At 38.7% G+C, this 21779-nt stretch overlaps 1 protein-coding gene across 3 annotated transcripts in view; it reads right to left on the reverse strand.

The window, feature by feature from the left end:
• mdfic (MyoD family inhibitor domain containing) overlaps positions 1-21779 on the reverse strand; it is a 257224-nt gene that overhangs the window by 49513 nt on the left and 185932 nt on the right. For 2 of the 3 annotated variants that reach the window (XM_087245593.2, XM_088649597.1), the window contains one exon: positions 10302-10513. The gene's annotated coding sequence lies outside the window, so the exon portion shown is untranslated. Of the gene's footprint in view, positions 1-8282; positions 8393-10301; positions 10514-21779 lie in introns of all 3 variants that reach the window. The other variant, XM_088649596.1, reaches the window with a different exon arrangement.

Here is a 21779-nt window from a genome sequence, read left to right on the forward strand (position 1 = left end):
ATCCCTATAATAAAGTATAGCTCAAAGTTTGGCATGGTCCATGCTGGTGAACGTAGCTAATTTAATTTAAAAACACTATATAAATGTTATTCAATATAGTTCAATGTTACCTGTGTTCAGAAATGGAGAATGAATATAAAAACATAGGAAAAATCGTTACAAACAACATACTGTACATATACTGTAATTCAAAAAACAATACTGTAAACATTAAAAAATATATATATATACCTATGCCTACAAATGTTTTTGACCTTTGTTTTGTTCATTCTTCCTGTTGTTTTGCCACCTGACCATTTGCCTGCTTTTGCCTACGCTCTTGGGTTTCCTATATCCTCTTGTTTGCCCCAGTTTTGACCGTTGCCTGCCTGACTATTCTCTTATATAAACTGTATGTGGATCCTCACCACTATTGTGTAGTTCTGAGTGGGCTCCATGCAGATGAGTGGATTTGACCAACCACCTGCAAGATACACTCTTTCCTCTCTATGCACCAGGCACTTTATTAGAAACCCTTCTGTTTTTCTGTGTTTGTTTGTATAGCAAAGATCTTGTTATATTTAATATTTTGTATTTTGCACCTTTTAGAGCACAGGGGTCAAACTGGGTTCTTGGGAGGGCCACAGCTCTGCACAGTTCCAACCCTAATTAAACACACCTGATCAAACTAATAGTCCTTCAGGCTTGTTTGAAACCCACAATGTGACCATTTGCTTGCTTTTGACTATGCTTTTGGATTTGCTGTCTGCTCCTGTTTTGACTGTTACCTGCCTGACTATTCTCATAAATAAACTGCATGTGGATGCTCACCTCTGTTGTCCCAGAGCCTTACTCAATTAGAATTTGATATGGAATGATCTAGAATAGTCAATCAGTGAGTGAATGTAGGCAGATGACCCTTAGCTTTTAAAAGTCTATGATTTGGTGCATATACACTGAAACACTTCGCCTTAACACTTAGGGTTTTCAGTGTCTCCAAACGTCTCCAGAGTAATGTGGAAGCCAGACATAACCGTAGCAAAGGTTGTGTGTTTTTAAAGCAAAAAATGCACAGACAGGTTTCTTTTTAAAAGATCCCAAGTAATTGATCCCAAAAGAGACGCATTCACCTGCAGGTCCTTATAGTTCAGCCACACTGGCCTTCTTTTCACATGAAATGAGTGAAAACATCCAGCTAGTTACGGCAACATAGTTCAGTGACTAATATTGGAACAAACTGGGCCATTTTTAAAAGATCTGAGGTTAAAAACTTGGCCAAAGGTTGCATAATATGGGTCTAAATGATGAGCAAACTCGTAAAACTCAAGGGTGTTTTCATGACTTATAAACATGCTTGCACACACAAACAGAAGTGCGCCTTCTCATCTGGTTCGAGAGGTGAAAATCGTTTTCCATTTCTGCAAGTCAATGCCATATCCGCACGCACAAAGAGAGATTATTCCTAAAACAATTAGTCTTCGCCTTCCCTTGTGAAGTGGAGCAATTGATCTGGTGATAAACAAGAGACTTATGGGCTATTGACTCCGGCTGGGTTTAGTGGCTGCCTGGAATTACAGCTGAATGCAATCCATAGAACCAGAGCACCGGACAAACAAAGAGTCAAAGCTTTTCAGGTGGACCGGAGGCCTGTAATGACCCAGCATTGTACAGGTTTAAAGAGATTGTCCAGTTACATCAGTCGAGATTTATTACTGATGCGATCTTTACTGCATAAACTATCAATCATAAGACATTTTATATGAGTAATGCTTACAACGCAGATACAGGGGCTTGATAACTTTGTCTTAGTGCTATAGAGATTATGCAGAGTACGATGATTTTACTGCCTTGCAAGATGTTTTATCAAGTAAAATAAATCATAAAAATAATAAAACAAATAGAAAAATAAAAAGATATACATTTAAATACATAGGCATATATAAAAAGTGTTCATATATATGATATTACTCATTGGCCACTTTATTAGGTACACCTTACTAATTCCGGGTTGGACCCTCTTTTGCCTTTAGAACTGCCTTGACCCTCCGTGGCATAGATTCAACTAGGTTTTGTAAATATTCCTCAGAGATTTTTGTCCATATTGACATGATAGCATCACGCAGTTGCTGCAGATTTGTCGACTGAACATCCATGATGCCACTCTCCCGTTCCACTTCATCCCAAAGGTGCTGTATTGGAGGTCTAGTGACTGTGGAGGCCATTTGAGTACAGTGAACTCATTGTCATGTTCAAGAAACCAGTCTGAGATGATTCATGCTGTATGCTATCCTGCTGGAAGTAGCCATCAAAAGATGGGTACATTGTGGTACTAATGCGTCCAAAGTGTGCCACACCATTACACCACTACCAGCCTGAACCATTGATACAAGGCAGGATGGATCCATGCTTTCATGTTGCTGATGCCAAATTCTGACCCTACCATTCGAAAGTGGCAGCAGAAATAGAGACTCATTAGACCAGGCAACATTTCTCCAATCTTCTATTGTCCAATTTTGGTGAGCCTGTGCAAATTGTAGCCTCAGTTTCCTGTTCTTCCCCATTATGATGCTCAGTTTGGACTGCAGCAGATCGTCTTGACCATGTCTACATGCCTAAATGCATTGAGTTGCTGTCATGTTACTGGCTGTAGGCCTACACGCAATCAGCGCACGTAGAATTCTGCAGATTTTCCGCAGATTTCCCCAGATTTTTAGCCCACAATTAATTCTGTTAATTTACTTGAGTAAATGTGTGTAAATCTAATCCAAATAAAGTGAATAAATTGGATTTGCATTTTAAACATTAAATAAAAGTTAAAAAAATATTATTTTTTTATTTTATAAATTAAGTTTTTAGTTATGATACTCCCAAAATAATTCTGCAATAATTCTTTCAAACTTCTCAGCAGAAATAGTAAAAAACGTCAGCAGATTCCGTCTGGCCCTACTATTTAGAAATTTGCGTTACAGAGCAGTTGGACAGGTATACCTAATAAAGTGGCTAGCAATTGTAGTATATACAAGTATTTTAAAGGCATTCCATATAAAAAACATTATTACATATAATTAAAAAACAAAATAGAATCAATAAACGTGCTTTCAAACATGCCACCTAATTAACGGAATTCAATAAGGCATAAAACAAAAATGTATATATTTTGTGAACACACCAGTTGTTTTTGGATTTCACCACAAGTCATTTTTCTTCTAATGATGAAGTATTGTTCACAAACTGGAACGATGAGAGAAGACACGCAAGTAAAGAACAATATCAAAATCATAACACTTATCACAAAGTCACCTCATCAACGTAAAGAGATGAGACTTCAGAGAAAATGACTTCAAATGATGGCTTTCGCTCGGCAGAAACACTACAGCTCAATGGAATTAATCAGTCCAGTGCCTTCGGTAATTGTAAATCCTTCCGTGCAGAATTTCGATATAAATAATATATGCTATGTACACACATGGTGATGTAATCAACACTAAAGGTGGAACACAAACAACTGCCAGCTCCAGAAAGAAGCAATTCAATACTCAAGATCTATAATTGATTTAAATGAAAATAAGTTTGGCGCCCATCTCTTGGGTTATCTGCTATGTATGATGCACAGGTTTCTTATGAGACACCTTTTGATATATTTAAGCTCCTTTCTTGCCTAATTACTTCAAATACATAGAGACTGAAAATAAAGCTATTAAATAAACTGTAAATAAACACTGGTGTTTCCCGCTGGGGAATGATAAGAAGCTCCTTAATTGACAGATTTGAAATCTAAGGCCAATTCTCCACTGTGCTGTGATTCCTGTATGCACGTTGCCTCTAAACTGTCCCATAAAATCCTATCACTGCACTTAATTGTTCGATATCAAGCCGAAGCGTCCGAGGTAATTCAAATGTCTTTTGTGCGATGAATATGTGCAATCGTCCTCTTTTCCTATTCTAATTTAATGCCATCTGGGCCACATGATTGGCCCGGTGTTGCCATTGCTGCCAACCGAGGTCAGCGTAACCATCAAGCGCTGTAATTGAGTAGTTAGTAGCAATTTTCTCCCTTTAATTTCCATCTGCAAAACCCAGGCCTGGCATGGCAAATAGCACATTACAGCCGCACAATGCAGCGGAGCAGTAATAACATCATTTCCACAGTTTGAAAACTTCCATGGACAAATGCGGGATTGTCATCTCATTTGCCTCACACAGATGTAAGGATATTTGAAACACAGATATACACTGATGCGCCACAGCATCAATGCGGTTGATCATCGTCTAACAAGGCCATATATTAAGGTCTGGATAGATTAGATGGTAAGCAAACCATCAGTTTGGCTTGTAATGGATGCAGGAGATATGGGCAGGAATCAAGATCTGAGTGACTTTGACAAGGGCCAAATTGCAATGTCAAAGTAACTGGCTCAGAGTATTTCTGGTAAGTCAGTGTTTTGCAGTGCAAATATCAAACTACAAACTGCTAACAAACTGGTGTAGAGTGCCACAGCAGGGCTCTGTAGACGTAGGTCAATCAAAGGGCCTATGATGACCACTCTTCAAGATGCCTACAATGTGCGAGCATGGACAGGACATTCGGATGGTTGGAGTGGAGGAGGTTTTGGTTCAGTGAGTCCTGTTTCTTCCTTGAGCATTTGCGTAGATATTTGACAATGACCATTTCTGCTTTCAGAAGGGTGCTTATGAGAGTGAGGTTCAAACTTCAGCACAGACCAGGTGCTAGTTCTGAGCCAGTACTATTGCTGGTTCATCTGGTGAGTTCTCTAAGATCTGCTTTGCTTCTCCGCCAGCTAGAGACCCAACAAAAAGCCAACTCTAACATTACTGCACGCATCTTAACTTTCCAAGGAACACAAATATCCATTGCTATTAATGTCAGTAACGTGCATCAGCATTCATCAAATCAAATCCAAAGTGCGGTGATTTGTCTAGATGGAGATTATGAGAGAATTATGTGTTCATGCAGCCTGCCGCAATTTCATAGAGAGGGAATATAAGGGAAAACGATGTGTTTGCAAAAAAAAACGAACTTTGAATAAACCGAGATTAGAATAAATAATATGTACAGGATTATTTTCTGCTGCTCTTTCGAAAATGGTTAAACTGTTTCTGTTCATTTTGTTGGTCATGGTAACCCCCTTAGCCCATGATGCAAGCAATATTTACTCCTAACCCAGCAATGTATCGGTGCAAGTTAAAAACCACTTTTCCTGTTTCATGGCCAGGGTTACAGTTCGGACCACAGTCTGAACCAATACTGGTGGAAATGGGGTAAAAATGGTTCCTTAGCTTGTAATCATCCATGAACCAAAGTGATTAAATGATATGTAGCGCCAGGAATTCTTCATATCACAATCCTAGAGGTAGAATGTCACACTTAAAGTGATTCCCATAATTATAAAGCCAAAGGAACACCATGTTGCTGTCGCCACTGGCTTGCATTGTTTGAGACTTGTGGAGCTGCGTATCAATGGATTTGTTCGGATTTTCAGCAGTGAAAATTAAACCACACTGAACTGAACTAACCTGAACTTCAACTCTGAAAACTGGATTTCAATTTCATTTGACTAGAACTTCTATATTAAGCTGCTTGGACACAATCTACATTGTAAAAGTGCTATAGAAATAAAGATGAATTGAACTGAACTGAATTGAAAATGGGTAGGATATTATTTGGGATCTGGGACCAGGTCAACTGTGGTTGCACAAAATCTCTATTGTGTTTATGTGAGGAATGGGTCTTTACAAACAGTGTGTCCTGTAGATGAGGCTGCACAGCCACAAAACAAACAGGGTGCTTATGATGACCACAGTCCACTATTGAATGCGTCTACAATGGGCATCAGAATTGGATTTTCTGATGTTTATAGTTCTGTTGGGAAATCCTGGGGCCATCGGAGTTGAACTTGACATGACTGTAATAATAAAATTAAAAATAATAATTCCTTACATTTATATAGTGCTTTCTGGACACTCAAAGTGCTTTACACATTGGAGGGGATCTCCTCATCCACCGCCAGTGTGCAGCATCCACCTGTATGACGTAACGACAGCCATATAGCACCAGACCGCACACCATACACTAGCTGATTGGTGGAGAGGAGACAGAGTGGTGAAGCCAGTTATGATAAGGGGAAGGTTAGGAGGCCATGATGGACAGAGGCCAGTGGGTAGATTTGGGCAGGATGCCAGGGTTAAAAGGACATCCTGGGATTTTTAACAACCACACAGAGACCTCGGTTTAACGCCCCATTCGAAAAAGTCCCTATCGATATACTGGAGCATTAGGGCCCTCACAGACTGCAGGTTGAGTGCCCCCTGCTGGCCTCACTAACACCTCTTCCAGCATCAACCTAGCTTTCCTATGTGGTCTACCATTCAGGTATTAACCGGGTGCAGCCCTGCTTAGCTTCAGTGGGCGTGCTACCAACCCATATATGCATACATGCAGATCAGCAATGACAATGATGTTCCCTTGTGGAGGTGGCCATTTTCATCAGGATAAAGCACCATGTCACACAGCACAAAATGTTTAGAAAGGTTTTGCAGAACGTGATTAAAAGACCACGAAGTTACTCTGGCCTCCAAATCCAACAGAGCATCTATAGGATGTGCTGGACTAACAACTTTGACTTTACATTAGCACTAGTGCTTAATTTGTAAATCGCAAGGTCCTGGAACAGATCGGGGGACAGATCCACCATACTACCCGAGGATGTAGAGGTGTTACGCAGGAAAGTGAAGAGGGGGTGGGGGTAGTGGGGTAGAGAGCCGTTGGATAGCAGAGGGGTGTTGCTGACGTAACAGTCGGGGTGGGAGTCGGTTGTTGCAGACGAAAGTGCAGAGGGTTGGAGAGTCGCGGAACAAAGTAAAAGTGAACAGCAGACGAGGGGGGGAGGGCGGGTGAGTAGGGGAATCGGTAAAATGAGGTGCCAGATCAGATTTCAGAGGTGCTGGATCCGGATCCGGTGTGTTCCGGCATAAATTAAACACTGGGTAGCACCACATTGCAAACTACATGACTCGAAGGACATTGTGTGAACACCTTGGAGCCAGAGACACTCTATAAAATAAAGGTTCCAAATAGGGTCTTCAGCAGGAAAATCATGACTAGTTCAGTAATCAATCCTTCCCTTCTTTATGGGAATCAATGCCAAAAATAAATAAAAAATTTCCCTTCTTCTTTAATAATTTATGCCAATAAGGAACCTTTCTTTTTGAAGGTGTACCACAAGATACCTTCAGAGTCCTCCGTGAGCATTGAGAATATACAGTATTAGTATGACCAGTCCATTAGACTGGTGGTAATACAAGTTTGGCATTTCTGATAGGAGTGTTGACTTTCAGTCAGTTTTGAATCTGTACCAGGGCACTGCAAATCAAAATCAGATTTATGAAACACTAATCCATAACCAGTACCCACCCAGGTGAATTTGCCACCAAAAAGACAAGGTGGCGATGGCAAACTAATGGCCCAACACAGTCTCTCGTTGTGACTTGATAAGTTTGCTGACAGATTTATGAAGCTCGTAAAGCAAAATCAGGGATGAGAATGTAGCAGGCCGATGTTTAATGGCTGCTTATCACGCCGAGGGTTTTATTCGCTGCCACGCATGTATACACACACACACACACACACACACACACACACACACACACACACACACACAAGCGCACGCGGATGGCATTCACGTTTGGCCAAGTGGAAAATGAATGCTTTATTCTCATCCTAATGATGTCCTTCTGAATGTGAAAGGGATGTTTTTAAGAAAATGTTATTTAAAATAATACATTAAGTACTGTCAACTCCAGACACAATTCCCTCGTAACATAAATTTGATTTTTATATCGCTCCCGGAGAATAGAATCCCTTTTTATACAATTTTGTAATTACTCTGATGCACTACATCAAAAGGAAAAGTAATAATAGTTGTAATTTAATCTATTCTCACAAGTCATTTTCATAAACTCTCCCTCTGTCTGCCTAATGCACGTTTCATTCATTATTTATAATGCGCTGATGATGTGGTAATGACAATGCCATTGTTTTTTACACTTAGCGGTGATTCAGAGCTTTCATTACGGGCACGGCGGGCCGCGGATTATCAAGGGCAAACAAAAGATAATTAACGACAGGAAGTAGGGCAGTCGAGCCCGGCTGGGCACCGCTAGGAACCCCCCGACTCAGGGTTCACCGAGCACAGGTCTATTTAGAAGACTTGGCTTCTGTGAGGACTCAAACAGCATAATTAGTGAAGGCTCCCTGTTAGGAGGGGAATGCAATTTATTTTTACCTCCTCCTCCTCTTCTTTGCACCTCCTCCCTCTATTCTTTCGTTCCCTCTGCTGCTTTTTTGAAGACACATCAACGAAGAGATGGCGGTCTGAGAATCTCTGCGTGAATGCTGTAAGCGATCCAGCGGAAGTTAAACAACGGACAGACTACTAAAGTTGACATTTCAGGCTCAAGTCAAAAATATGGCTTTCAGGTAATACTGCTGTAATCAATACAACTAAAACAAACCATAAAGAGTACGTGATGAATCAATATTCAATGTAACAATTAATGGTCGTTCTGTTCACAAGACCTATATCTAAGTATTTGATTAATAATAATAATATAGTTGTAAAATAGTTATAAATAAGCATAACCAATGACAGCAGCAATAATAATAATAATAATAATAATAATAAGTTAATTTATTAAAAAAATAAGAAGAACAGAAGAATATATACTTCAGAAGTTATAAATATATAAGAACAACAACAACAACACGCGGTGGACATGATGGACATAACATTGACAAATGCTTAATAATAATCAATACTGACACATAATAATAATAATATTAATAATAATAATAATAATAATAATTTGATCTAATAATAAAAATAAGAAAAGAAGATATACATAAGAGATTAATGAACAAAAACAACGTATAAAATTGATATAAGATAACTAGTTACAGATAATAATTTTAATCACAATAATTATATACATTACAAGAGATATGTAAAATATAAACGAGAAGAAATATAATTAACAACAATTATTATTATTATTATTATTATTATTATTATTATTATTATTATTATTATTATTAATACGTATCCCTCGTGGCATTCTGTGGAGGGTGCTCTGGGAATATGGTGTCAGAGGCAGTATTGCCCCTGTATGAACAGAGTAGGATCTTGGTTTGCATTGCCGGCAATAAGTCAGACTTGTTAGACTCCGGCAGGGCTGCCATTTGTCACTAATTCTGTTCATAATTTTTATGGATAGAATTTCAAAGCGTAGCCTTGGGCTGGAGGGGGTCTGGTTCGGGGACCCAAGGATCTCATCTCTGTTATCCCCAGACGATGATGTTCTGTTGGCTTCATCAAACATGGATCTTCAGCAATAACTAGGGTGGTTCGCTGCGAGTGTGATGCCGCTGGGATGGGAATCAGCACCTCCAAGTCCGAGGCCATGGTGCTACACTGGGAAAAAAAGTGGTTTGGCATCTCCAGGTTAGAGGAAAGTCCTTACCCCAGATGGAGGAGTTCAAGTAACTCTGGGTTTTGTTCACGAGTGAGGGAAGGATAGAACGTGAGATTGACAGGCGGATTGGTTCAGGGGCAACAGTAGCGTACCGGGATGTACCGGTCCGTTGTGGTAAAGAAGGAGCCGAGCCGAAATGCAAAGCTCTCGATTTACTACTCAATCTACGTTCCTACTCTCACATATGGTCATGAGATTTAGGTCATGAATGAAAGGACAAGATACAATCGAATACAATCGGCCGAAATACGTACACCGTTATAGATGGGGCAAGGAGCTCTGTCACCCGGGAGGAGCTCAGAGTAGAAAAAATGAATGAATTAATTATTATTTTCAGACCATGATGACCAAATAATGTGAAATTCATGTCAATACTTGCTTTTGGCCTCTGGACTGCTTTGCTCAGTATGGCTCTTGACTGCTTGGCCCCTTAATTGCTGCTTGCAGCTATATTTATTATTATTATTATTATTATTATCTTTAGTAATCGTAATAGTAGTAGTAGAAATTGTAGGATGGATGGATGAATGGATGGATGGATGGATGGATGGATGGATAGATGTATGGGTTTGACGATGGTTGGACTATATATTTGTGAGGCGATGAGTGGATGGACTGAATCGCTGGATAAGCGAATGAAACCACTTAGTCTCATTTCATTATAACCATGACATGTTAAGTGATCAACAGTGCTGCTTTGATGCACTAAAACACTGTTTTATTCAGGCATGAAATGACAAGTATTTCACACACTGTTACTGTACATCACTCACCATCATCCGCTCCTGGTGTTATTGGAGCTCTTGTTTCTCCTCGTCAGATAAATAAACGCTGCTGATGGCGGTGGAGCTGCCAGAAGTGCAGGCGTGTGACAGTGAGCAGGGAATGACAGCTGTTCAGCAGTACAGAGTCTCAGTCTGTCCTCAACTCCTCAAGAAGTGTGCAGTGCCTTTCACACCTCGCACACAACAGGAGACCACTGAACCTGGACCAAAAAACACACACACAATGACTGCAGTTCATACTGAGAAGTGACTATATAGTGTGTGTTTTTAAGGAGTTTTATAGCAAAATAGATGGAAAGCAAACTAGGGGAAAAGTCATTTTTAGGATGTTCTCAATGGTGGAAAAGTGTTTTTCGATGGTTTAGTGTTTAACAATAATGATTTGCTAAAAGTACGCCATCTTTTTAACCAAAATATAATAATATTAAATCATATTTACAAGTCATATTTAATACAGTCTACTTTAAAAGATACATGCACTTGTTTTGATTGATTATTTCCTTCTATTATGTATTTGTCATGTGAGAACAGAGCCAATTTGTCCGTTTTAATGTTTTGATTTTTTTTGTGCTGCCATTTTTCTAGCCATACAAGAAATCTTGTATCTAGATGAGACTATCTTGGTAAAATAAAAAATAAATAAATAAAAAATTACAATAACAGAACAAATAAAAAAATAAATAAAAAAATCACAAAATTTATAATATATTCATTAATAATGTATATTGTTTAAATGCATTTAAAAGTCAAGATAAATGAGTAAAGTATAGCATTTAAAGAGCCCCTATTTTGCATTATAAAATGTCATATTTTGGTTTTGGGGGTCTCCAACAACAGGCTGATATGCATGCAAGGGCACTCAATGTCTCATAATATGCATTTATTTTTCCTTAGTTATGCCAATGACATCACATAGGATTTGTAAAGCGATTCATTTGTTCCCTATGAATTAGCACTAACTCTAACCCCAAGTAATAACCACAACACACATTCAGTATTAATCCACACAGTGGAAAAAGTTGAACTCTTTTTAAAATTTACTTTGTGGGTAGGAACAGTAGCTAGCCATAGCAAAGGCAAACGGCAGAGAATTGCGAGTTCAGAAACGCATTTAAATCAGTAATGGAAGAAGCAACGTGGTTTTGGACGCAATATGGGAATAGCCCCATAAAGATTTATCCTGAGAAATACAATACAATCATTGATCTAAAAAAGATCAGTGATTACAAGCTGCGTGAAGCGAACAAAACTTACAATACACAATTAAATACACGTTTTACAAACTACACAAAACGAGGCAACCATTTTAATGACACTTACATGTAATGATTCAGAGAAAAAAGAAACTGGTCCATATGAACTGTAACAGTTACTGACAAAGCCCAATACATAATAGTCTCTGCTGCTCCTTTCTTTGACAGCAATAATTGATAGGTTGACTATGTTGTGATATTGTTGTGAAAATTAACTTTAAACTTTTTTTTCCCCACAGCCAAATCTCCATCTGTCAGTGATTGTAAACTTTGTGTGTCATAATCAGTCCCGTGATCCCCACGCTCCACTAGCGTCTAAAGGGAAAGGCGTGTTCACGTTTTACCGGAACTGGTACTTCATATTTGGTGATTTACCGCAGGGGTTCCCAAACTTTTCAGCACGCGACCCCTAAAATAACAATGCCAGTGACTCGCGACCCCTAATATCCTCTGAGGTGGTTATAAATACAGAAAACTTGCATGCAACGGCGTATACACACACCAATAGACCCAAGTCTATTCTTCGTTTAATTTTTTTTATGTATGTCAGTGCTGTAAATGGGCCAGAAAGTTTAACCTGGTGTCATAAAATCAATTTGCTGCATCTGACACTATTGCTGTCTTTAATATAATGTATTTACCCCAGGGGTCGCAATCCAATAGAACTAGTAAATAAGCTACTATAGTAACTATAAACGACTGTTTTTTTTCTCTTCAGGTGGTTATGGATAAAATATGGTCATTCTTATGGCCTAATAATAATAAGTAGATTTTTGGAAATCAACAGGCGACCCCCCTTCATTGTTCCGCGACCCCTCAAGGGGTCCCGACCCCCACTTTGATTTACCGCATGAACATGAACACTGATTTACCGCATGAACATCGACGCAAAAAATATCCGAACCCAATACGATTCATTTATTCGACTCTGAGTCGACTATTTCGTAAAAAAAAAACAATAGTTTTAATCAAATTGCAATTTTAGATTTAAACCTCAACTAAATGTTTTCATTCACTTAGAGCTGTGTTAAACACTGCACTGCATTTTCAAATAGGGGCTCATTAAATGCACCTACATATATACACATACAGGTATATGTGTAAACATAGTTGCTAGCTATTATATGTCCCCATTTAGGCAGCAAAGTAAACATATCTGTGAGTGTGTTTGAGTGTGAGAGAGAACACACGTGGGACTGTCATGTGCATCCAATCTCTGCCATGTTTTTCTGAAAATATAAATGCACTAGAACAAGCCGATGATTCAAAGAAAGTAGTAAATACAGCTAGAAGAAAGACATCCTGCGAGACAGAGTGTGTGTGTGTGTGTGTGGGGCTGGGCAAAGCACCCGAGGACCTGTAGCAGACTTGACTGGCATGACACCAAAGAGGAACGCCTTCAGTATGACTACTAAGAGCTTTGGCAGGATTTTTATTAAGGAGTTGGGACAGCATTCATTTTTAAAACCTCCTCAATAAAATATCATACAGTCATTACATATTCCTCTGGATTATAATGATATGAATATTTAAATTTAAATGCATTCCGAGCACGAGGTCTCTTCTTCAGTACGGCATCAGATCTCATTTTCTACTTAAGCTGCCCCATCATGTTTATGCATCTCCACATGCATGATACATATCTCTCTCGCTTTTTTTTTTTTTTTAAAGCTTCTTAATGCAACCCGGGTTAATTTTGCCTGACTTTAATGGGCAACGACTTTTCATTGGTGATCTTTTTTCTCTTTCTGCCTCCAAAAAACTATATAATATGATCAAATGCTCCTTTCATGCAGAACAGGGTGTTATCTGAAACTTCACACTTTGTTGCACTTGAAGAAAAAAATGAATTCCTAAACTTAATCAGTATTACAGTTCATTTCTGATATGAAGAGGTGTGATTACTATGTATACAAGAGGAGTAAATGACAAGTACTAAAAAAGGGTGCTGATTAGGGAAGATCTGTTGTGGGAAGATAAGGTGCGTTACGAATTACTAAAAAAGTAGCCAAACACGCACTCATTATGTTCTTGGTGGAAGCTCGAACTTCTGTGAATTGGCAGTAGACCCTTGCGATTTTATCTCAGGAACCCAAGTCCTCTGATCTTTCAACTTCCTTGACAAGATGTTGTCATTTTATTTTTTGATGGGTTCAAAGACGCCGGGAGATCGAGGATCGGCTGACATACAGTAGATGACTCAGTTTAGCTCAGCCAATGTTTAATTGAAGGATGTAGAGGGGGGGAAAAAGTCAGTGCCGCTACTGTTTCAGCTGAGGTGAGGCCTGTTAATAATTTCTTTGTTTTCAGAGAAAGACGAATGTAAGAATGTGTAAGAATTTCACACGTTTGAGAATAGAGAAACTAACTACGACAGCCCCTAAGGTTTCTGCAAACATTTATATTATTGTTGTTGGAAAAAACAGAAAGTCCTACGCTCATCTACCTCTCAGTCAAGGGTGAATGATTATTTATATCATCATAATCATTCATTTTTCATCCATACTGTGATCCGAATGATATCACTGCCTATTGACCTTATTGCCTGTTCATATTACTACCATGGGAGATTTAGACAGGTGGTGCTGAGGGCGGTGGAGAGTTTTTTTTTACTACATCCAATTCCAAAACCAAAACAGTATGTCTTTGGACTGTGGGGGAAAGTGGAACAAGCAGAGGAAACCCACGAAAACACTAGGAGAACATGCAAACTGCACACAAAAATGCCTTCTGGCCCAGCCAGAACTCGAACCAATGACCTACTTGGTGTGGGGCAACAATGCTACGCACTGAGTTACCGTGCTGCCAACAAGTCAACAAACTCACTCTAAACATTATACTTATGACAATGACTTATGAACACACTTTGAATTACCATTGTGTATAAAAAGTGTGCTATATAAATAAGCTTGCCTTGCCTTATGTAAGTACAAGGACAAAAAAAGACCTGCAGATTTTTTTTATTTTTTTTTTATCTAAATGAACAACATATTAAGCAAGATGAAATTTAGGGTGGAACTCATTTGGGGTCGACATTGGGTTCAAGAGTCCACACTTAGATATTGGATAATAATAATAGCAAGTTTGCCATGCTGTGCAGAGAGAGAACTCTGAGCTCCTGCCTGGGCAATGAGCATGTAACGGGGTACGAGATCAGGTAGTTCTCGAGAGCTCCCCCTGGTAAAGGAGGAAAGGTGGAGATGGGGTGAATGGGTGGATTCTTTAAAAAATGAAGATGAGGAAGAAATGCAAGTCAGGCTATTTATAGTGAGTTTGGAAGGATCCTATAGGCGTACTAATGCTTACAGATGAGAGACCAGTTGCGATCAATCATATCACATGCTCCTCTTGAAATTTTGTTTGTGAGACTTTACTTAATGATTGCTGTGCACAGTTCGTGGATCTTAAGTGATTGACAGGTAGGCAGCCCTTGTGCCTGTGAATTCTGAGTTAAGCAGATTTAGGAAAATTTATACCTCTGCATTGAGCCCATGCAGTAGGTTGCCTTGGCCATACCTTAATGTACACCTCACATTTTTTGTACTACATGTCGAAATGATCTGAGATTGGCAGCGGTGATGAGTGTGGGTGTGGCCAAGACCATGTAAGTGGATTAAGGCCAGTGGCGGTAGTGTTTTAAGTCTTGAGTCCTGCAGCTGAATACTTAATTCATGTCTAAAGTTGTTTAACATTTACCATTTCCTGCCTGTTAAGTGTGCTTGAGCTTCTGCAAGAGAAGCATTGCACATATTTCCAGCGTAAACTCAAAACACTGGAAAATAAATACGACACAGTGTAACATAGAAACCTCATTGTGTAATAGCATTTTACTAGTGTTCTTGCAGACCAACATGGACAGAATGCAAAAGTATAAATGCTCACATTGGCATCAGCAACGGGCAAGGTATGCACTGTGCGGTATGACGATCGCTTGACATAGAAGTAGAAATCAGGCTTTAGACAAGTGGTGCTGGTGGAGGTGAATTGCAGAGGACCAGGGAAATAAAACAAACAGTATCCATTGGACAAAATCAAATTGATCAACACTAAACACAATTTCTTGTTAGCGAGTTGCTAAAATATCTTTTAAAGGTATCTAAAAAGCCAAAAGAGAACTGGATTATTTTCTCCTTATTGTGAAGTACATACAAATGAAACCACTGATGAGGCAAACTAAAATTTAGAGAGGTGTTCGATTTGGTCATTTGGGGTCGACATTGATTTGATTGATTGATTTTTTTGAGAATTTCATGTGACTGAAAGATTGTCAACCCTTGTGCCTGTGAATTCACAGTTAGCATACAAAAGTACTTAAGCAGATTTAGACAGGTGGTGCTGGGGGAAGTGGCTATTACAACTATTGAAGATGAAAAGACACTCCCACTAGTTACCGTTTGCACGAGGCTCTAAACTAAGGACGGAGCCAAAAGAGAATGTTAGTCTTTTTTTCATAATGTGAAGTACATCCAAATGAAACTACTTACTGAGCAAGAATAAATTTATGGTGAGTCTGATTTGGTGAAAACAGTGAGTTAACTGACTGATTATTGGTGGATCTCATGCGATTGACAGGTTGTCAGCCCTTGTGCATGTTAATTCTGAGCTAGCATAGAAAAGTACTAGAACGGATGTAAACAAGTGATGCTGGAGGAGGCTATTCCAACTTCTTTGATGACTTCCTACATCAGCCTTAGATAAAAGTAAACTCTTACTAGTTACTGCTTGGACAAGTGAACACACTGGATCAACACTCTTTACTTATCTAGGGACAGAGCCAAAAGAGTTTGGTAGACTTTTCTTCTTCTGTGAACTACATCCAAATGAAACCACTGATGAGGCAAGATACAATTTAGCGTTGGGTCCAATTTGGTTGTTTGAGGACAACATTGATTTGATTGATTGATTATTGATGGATCTCATGTGATTGACAGGTTGCCATCCCTTGTGCCTTTGAATTCCCGAGTTAGCATACAAAAGTACTAGTACAGGTGGTGCTGGGGGAGATTGCTATTGCGACTTCTTTGTTGACTTCCTACATCAGCTTTAGATAAAAAGAAACTCCCACTAGTTAGCGCTTGCACAAGTCAACACCCAGGCTCAAAACTCTCTACTTATCTAAGCACCGAGCCAAAAGAGAAGGAATCGATTTCATCCCTCTTGACCCGGCGACCCCGTTCGCCTGAGCCGCCTCCGAGGGTGGCGTGGTGGTGTGTCGCGGTGGTCCCCGTCACAGACTTTGATGTTGGGGGTGGAGTAGGTGGGTAAATGGCGAGAACGCCGCGTCCTCACATAAAACGGAGACAGTTGCCGGCACTTGGCATTTCCAGTGCTGACAGGCTGGCTTGTTTGTTCACTCTAACGAGCACTCGGACTCCATTAATGAGCGGACTGAATCCATTATCATCATCATTTCAAAAGGCAGCCCTGCACTAAACAGCTTCCCGCATTAGCTGCCGTTGCCCTTGTTGTTTCATTTGATCAGCGGTGGCAGCAGGGACTCGCCCCTCTCCAGCCTTCCCCGGCACAAACACACACATACACACGCACACCTTTTATTGCCCCCTTGCAATGGCTGTGAATTTATGGAGAGAGAATTAAACACGGAGTGGAAGTTACAGATGCTACGACCCTGACAGGATTTAAAATGCAAGCTAACGGCGTAATGACTCTGAAAGAAGAGATGTGAGAATTAGCTTTTTTTTTTTTTACAACAGATCGTGGGGTGGGTTGCATCAAGCAGCGGTGAACTGGTCAGACTTAAGAAAGCATTGCATAATTAGGCTGATTTAGAGTCCATTACACAGATCTGACATGTTTTTTGGGAGATTCACAATGCGCAAAAAAAGCCTTGGGTAAATTTAGATTTAGAGCATTACACAAAAACTTTTCTGAGAAGTTGAGAGTATTAACATTATTATTTATATTATTGTTGTTGTTGTTGCCATAATGTTACTGCTCTAATTTAGTACCATTTTTAAAGTTGGTAAGGGATATAATAATTTTTTTTTTATAAACTAACACCAAAGAAACAAACTAACAATTATTAAAATATCTGTTAAAACTCTTATTTGACAACAATAGCTATTATAATTATTAATATGACTACTATGGACTTTATTAACACAATCTCATGGCAATTCATAACTTTTTGAGTTAGTGGCTAATTCGTTTGAATTTGTACAATCTCATTTATACAATTTAGTATGATTTGCTTATCCCCCAATGACGGTTGGGTGTAGGGGTGGGGTTGGGTGCCACGCCTCCTTTATAAAATCGTATATTTTCATACGACTGAACTCGAATTAATTTATATGAATTAACCAATGTAAAATACATGTTTCCTCATGAGATCAGGCTGGACTTGTTACCACTTATAACTTGTAACTGTCACAACAATAACAACAACTGATACTGCTCCTACTACTACTGATTCTTCTCCTTATTATTGTTGTTACTACTACTACTATTTAGGGATGTCCAGATCCGATCATGTGATTGGAAATCGGGCCCGATCTTTAGACTTGATCAGAATCGGAGGTTACCTCCCGATCAGGACTCGAATATATGTATGCAGATGAGGACAATTCGGTATCGGTTTAATAATAGATCACAATTGGTTAAGTACTGATGTCATTTATCTCATATGTGCTATGTAGAGGTAAAATACTTTGGCAAGGGAGGAGACCGTGAGTAATTAAAATGCAAAAACTGCACAATTCACTGCGTGTGTGTTTACTGGACAGTCATTTACTGACACTAAAGTTACAGCAGAAGTCCCTATTTCACTCTCATGGAGAAAATGAAAGTAAACTCCATTTCTTCTCTCTCTCTCTCTCTCTCTCTCTCTCTGTGGCCCCTTTGACCTGCTGGTGTGACGTTTCCCCTCCTCTCTGCGGTTACAGCACTACTTGTTGATCAAAACACAAGTGTGTGTCTGCAGAGTGAGTTTTCTCCACCGCATCTATCAGCTGAGATCCATTTATCTGCATCACTAATCGGTGAACGGCGCCAGCGTGCACGGTTAGACCTCTTTCTTGACTTCACACAGAAACATCGAAGCGTGCGGCATGACATCGCTTTGTTGCAGAGATGCTATTGGTTAAACACTGGCAAAGTAGAACAAGGAAGCAGCTTGAAGTGGAAAGCGTGAGTATGTCTGCGTTCTGGAGGTATTATAAAGTTGATGACGACAACATTGCCAGAGCGAACTGTGAGATGTGTAAACTTGGGATTGTCTGCCGGGTATTTTAAGTTATTTGCTTATATAGTTGTTAAATATTAAAATAAGTTGAATTAAATAAAACATAAGAAACATCCTGGATCTGTTTATTCGCTCTTCTTTATTCTTTTTTATGTATTATAGAAGTATCGGATCAGGTATCGGTAGGAACTCAAAATCAAATGACTCGGAGGCAAAAAACCTGATCGGGACATTCTTACTATCCCTACTATGTTTGGAACAAACTAATACTTGTTTCTACAATTTAGCACAAATATTAGTTACAAAAACAACAACAACAACAACAACAACAACAACAACAACAATAATAATAATCAAATAATAATAATAATAATAATAATAATAATAATAATAATAATAATAATAATAATAACTATAATAATAAAAAGTAACAATAATAAAATAATAATAACAATAATAATACAATTTAAATAATAATAACAATAATAATACAATTTAAATAATAATAAAATAACAACAACAACAACAACAACAACAACAATAAAATAATAATAATAATAATAATAATAATAATAATAATAATTATTATTATTATTATTATTATTATCAATACAAAAAGATAAACTCATTTGTTAACCATAATAATCCTGACTCATCTCTTTAAAAAACGGGTGGGAGTTAAAAGTAAAAGACAGCAAGCAAACAAGCGAATTATATCTTATTGTAAACCATAAACAACCTAAGCTGGTACAGGCAAGTATATGAAAGTGGGCGACGATAACATTTCCATCTCTCTGCCACCTTTCCAAGGGACATCAAAGACCCAATTAAGGTCCTGTGAGCAAATGGCGTGTGTGGTAGCGGCTCTGGAGAGCTGTCACTGAGCCTGTGTGTGGCTGTCACCTCCACAACTCACTGACAGCCTCCTTTACAGCCCGAGCCCGGCTCTCTTTCTCTCTCTGTTAAAGGATTTTAATTAGGCCTTGCCTGCTCAGGCTCACACAGCCCTTTTGTATGTGCTGAATGGTACAAGGACTGTGATTTGGAAGCCCTTCACAGGCAGTCAGTGATGTGAGAGAGAGAGAATGAGAGAAAGAGAGAGATAGAGAGAGAGAAAGGGCTCTTTCATTTTGATATGTGCTACTTCACTTTGCGGAGCCCTATTGTAGGCGCTCAGGAAAATATTCAAATGTTACCGTGCCCATGTTGCCTTTGATATTTAAGACAAAAATGTTACAGCGTGAGACTTGCGGTGACACTTTATGCGCGGTAAACGGGACATTTGGCTTGACGCATCTTGATGTGAAAGTGAGCTCTCAGGTTTGCAGGAGCGCAGGTTTGAGAGGATCAGCTCTGATTGTCAGATTCTGATTCAAAACTGTAGATTTTTTCAATAATAAAAGATTTGAGGCAAGCTTTTGCTCTAAGATTATACACGTGTAGATCCATTTATTCATTTTCTTTTCGGCTTAGTCCTTTTATTAGTCAGAGGTCACCTCAGCGGAATGAACCGCCAACTTATCCAGCATATGTTTTACGCAGTGGATGCTCTTCCAGCTGCAACTCATCACTGGGATATACATGAGTAGATCATTAGGCTTAATAAATACGATGAAATGTGTGTTAGATATATTTTTAAAAAGCCTCAGTTGTTTCTCCAACTTAATCAGGAGTGTCCTGACAATAATTTTCAATAGCAGAATGCAAGTTTAAATGGATGGATGGATGAGTGGATGTATGGAGGAATGGATGGATGGATGAAGGAATGAATGAAGGGATGGATGAATGAATGGATGGATGAGGGAGGAATGGATGGATGGATAGATGGAAGGACGGATGAGTGGATGGATGGAGGAATGGATGGATAAATGCATGGATGGAGGGATGGTATGATGGAATAGGGTATGGATAGATGAATAGAGAGATAGAGGAATGTATGGAGGGATGGATGGATGGATAGAGGGATGAGGAATGTATGCAGGATGAACACATGGAGGGATGAAAGAATGGATGGAGGGATGGATGAGGAGATGAATGGATGGAGAGATGGATGAGGGGATGGATGGATGGATAGATGGATGGATGAGGGGATGGAGGGATGGATGAATGGAAGATGGAGGGACGGGTGGAGGAATGGATGGATGAGAGGATGGATGAATGAATGAGAGGATAGATGGATGGATGGGGGGATGGAGGAATGGGTGGAGAGATGGAAGGATGGATGGAGAAATGGACGGATGGATGGATGGATCGAGGGAGGGAGGAAGGGATGGATGGATGGATGGATGGATGGATGGAGGGAGGGATGGATGGAGGGAGGGATGGATGGATGGATGGAGGAGTGGATGGATGGATGGATGGATGGACAAAATTATATTCAAGTCTTTTAGTTTTTAAATATTATTAAATAGCATTGCTAAAAACTATCAACATTATTAAGACAGACCTTAATGTCTCCAAATTGAGGTAACTTTTCTAGCAATTTAGTACAATTACTTTTATTCAGGTAAATAAAATATTTTATTTTGTATGTTAGTTTTGTACTAATTAATAAACATAATCCACAAACTAACACATAAACTTTGTGACAGATATGCTATCACTTTTAAACAATCCATTCAGACAGAAATACCAGTAATTTAGATAAAAAGATCTATTTTATTATCTAATTTTTAATTAATTATTTAAAAAATTATATTTGAAATATCTAAATAACATAAAATTAATAATACCTTGAAATAAATATATATATATATATATATATATATATATATATATATATATATATATATATATATATATATATATATATATATAAATTATGTTTACCATTTACACTATTAATACATATTCAAAATAGGTATCTATAACTGTTTATAAATAATATTTACATTTTTTGATGTATTTATGTATTTGTTTGTTTATCTGTATAACTTTTAATTTGAATAGAATTAAAAAGAACATGGGCATCACGGTGGCGCAGATGGTAGCATGATCGCCTCACAGCAATGA

This window comes from Danio rerio, chromosome 4, assembly GCF_052040795.2.
Source record: "Danio rerio strain M-AB ecotype USA chromosome 4, GRCz13ab, whole genome shotgun sequence".
Taxonomy (NCBI): Eukaryota; Metazoa; Chordata; class Actinopteri; order Cypriniformes; family Danionidae; genus Danio; species Danio rerio.